Source organism: Orycteropus afer, unplaced genomic scaffold, assembly GCF_000298275.1.
Source record: "Orycteropus afer afer isolate SDZICR_OR568_19922 unplaced genomic scaffold, OryAfe1.0 scaffold00152, whole genome shotgun sequence".
Classification (NCBI taxonomy): Eukaryota; Metazoa; Chordata; class Mammalia; order Tubulidentata; family Orycteropodidae; genus Orycteropus; species Orycteropus afer.
Window position 1 is genome coordinate 436,922 of NW_006921739.1, and position 3,140 is coordinate 440,061.

A 3,140-nucleotide genomic window follows, 5' to 3' on the forward strand; every position below is an offset into this window, starting at 1 on the left:
AGAACATACACATACATTTGTAGAACCATTGTCTGCCAACCCTATACATGGTTTTTGGTGCACTCCCTGCTGCACAGACATACCTAATAGTTCAGCCTGTCCACCCATCTATCCACCTGTAGACCCATGTTTGCCTTAACTGACAACGCAGTACTATATGAGAAATGCATAATATTTTTTGGAAAGAGAATTTTTAAGTCCTATTAATAGAAAAAAAGTAAGCAGCTCATCAACTTGAGGAAAATAAAGAAGTGTGATGTAAAGAACCCAGAATGAAATGTAATAATATTCAATTCCAGTATGCTTCATTTCTGGAGCTCTTAATTGGCATCTGACTGCTAAACAGAAGGTTGGCAGTTCAAACCCACCAGTTTTGAAAGGAGGACTGGGCAATCTACTTCCATAAAGATTTACTGCCTCAGAAATCTAAAGGGGTTGCTATAAGTTGGAATCGACTTGATAGAACTGGTTTTTTTTTTTTTTTAATTACTAAACATAAATGTAGTGTAAATTAGTAATAATACTGTGTTTAAAATGTCATTTATTCAGCCCCCAACTCATGATGACCTCATGCATAACAGAACAAAATGCTGGTTGGTCCTGCACCATCACCATGACAGGATGCAGATCAGATTGCTGTGATCCATAGGGTTTTCATGGCTGATTTTCAGAAGCAGATCACAAGGCCTTCTTCTGGTCCATCTTAATCTGGAAGCTCCACTAAAACCTGTTCAGCATCATACCAACATAAGCCTCCACTGATGCATGGGTGGTGGCTGTGCATGAGGTACACTGGCTGGGAATTAAGCCTGGGTCTCCTGCAAGGAAGGCAAGTATTCTACCACTAACTCACCAATGCCCAACAATAATATTAAGTAGTTCCTAATTTCTCGATAGGAGCTCTGGTAGCCTAGTGCCTAAGGCACTTGATTGCTAACCAGAAGGCTGGCAGTTCAAACCTACAAGCCACTCTTCGGAAGGAAGGTTGGGCAATCTACTTCCATAGAGATAGTGCCTTGGAAACCCAAGGAAGGGTCGCTATGAGTTGGGTCCGACTCAACGGCACATAACAACAACAACAATAATTTCTCAACAACATTTGGGATATGGTACCCAATTCAAGAAATTTATAATCTAGTAAAAATAATTACAACAAGTACAGCTGTTGGGCGTTTACTACGTAATTCAACACACATTTACTTATTTAATCTTCATAACAATGCTATGTACTAAGTACTGTTATTATCTCTATTTTACTGACAAGGAGCCTGAGTTTCAGTAAATTGCCTAATATCACAGAGTTCTATGTGACCTCTGAGGCTATGATCTTAACCTCCTCCAAGAAACAGTCAAAGGAAATGAAGTACTGTAAGATAAAATACACTCTCTGGGTGGTAATAAATAGTTAACACACTCAGCTTTCAACCTAAAGATTAAAGGTTCAATCCACCCAAAGGCACCTTGAAATAAATACCTCAAAATCTATTTCCAAAAAAAAAACAGTCATTCAAAACTCCATGAAGCACAATTTTATTCTGACACATACGGAGTCACCATGAGTCCAGGTTGACTGGCAGTTAAAACTCACCAGCCACTCCTCAGAAAGAAGACTGGGCAATCTACTTCCATAGAGATACCACCTCGGAAACTCAAGGAAGGGTTGCTATGAGTCAGAACTGACTCCATGACAGTGAGTTTGATTTTTAGGTTTTTTGGTTGCTATCTCAATACCAGGGAACTCTGGTGGCATAGTGTCTAAGGCATTTGACTGCTAACCAGAAGGCTGGTGGTTCAAACTCATCAGCCACTCCTTGGAAGGAAGGTTGGGCAATCCACTTCCGTAGTGATACCTACCACCTCAGAAACACAAGGAGGAGTTGCTATGAGTCAGATCTGACTCGACGGCAGTGCATTGCGTTGTTGCATATCTCGATACCAACCAAAATTCATGGAAAAAAATGGCACTGGTTCAATGAAAGCAAGAAAAGGCTAAATTTGTTTTCCTGTCAGAAGCAAGTATAAGCTATGACTACGTGAAATGCTCTGGTAGCATACGGCCTAAGGCACCTGACTGCTAACCAGAAGGCTGGTGGTTCAAATCCACCAGCCACTCCTCGGAAGGAAGATGGGGCTATCGACTTCCATAGTGATACTGCCTCGGAAACCCAAGGAGGGGTCACTATGAGTCGGGTCCGACTTGAGGGCACATAACAACAACAACATGTGAAATGCTAGCTAACTTCATGCTTACATACATGAAGAGCCTTGAGAAATGGTATGGCCTCTCAGAGAACATAAATGACTCCAATAAAATAAGATCCCAAAAGGACAAACTCACTGCCATCAAGATGATTCCAACTCATAGCAACCCCCATTGCGTTTCCAAGGCTGCCAATCCTTATGGAAAGTAACTGCCTCAACTTTCTTCCATGGAGAAGCTGGTGGGTTTGAACCACTGACCTTTAGGTTAGCAGCCAAATGCCTTAACAACTACACCACCAGAACTCCTTAAAATAAGATTCCAAAACCAGTTCACTGCCATCAAGTCAATTCCAATTCATAGCACCTCCCACTGGGTTTCCAAGACAGTAAATCTTTATAGAAGTAGATTGTCCTATCTTCTTTTTGCAGAGAAGCTGGTGGTGAGCAGACAAATGTCTTAGGCACTGCACCACCAGAGCTCCTTTTAAAATAAGACTCACTCAGTGCATAATATGAATGAACTTGGAGGATATTATGCTGAGTGAAATGAGTCAATCAAAGAAGGACAAATATAGTATTAGTTCGCTGTCGTGGAGGATCAAGGAAAGGTTTCTATATGGAGGGAAACTGTTGGTTGCCAGAGGTGTGTGTGGGGGAAGGGATCACTGCAAAAAAAAAAATGCATTGATCCATGTCACTTTAGTTTTGTTTATTTCACTGTTGTTGTTGTTATGTGCCGTCAAGTCAGACCCAACTCATAGCGACCCCATCTTGGGTTTCCAAGGTGATATCACTACGGAAGTAGATTGCCCAACCTTCCTTCCGAGGAGTGGCTGGTGAGTTTGAACCGCCAGCCTTCTGGTTAGCAGTCAAGTGCCCTAGGCACTATGCTACCATAGACCCTGTATTTCACTGTACATAAATTATATTTCAATAAA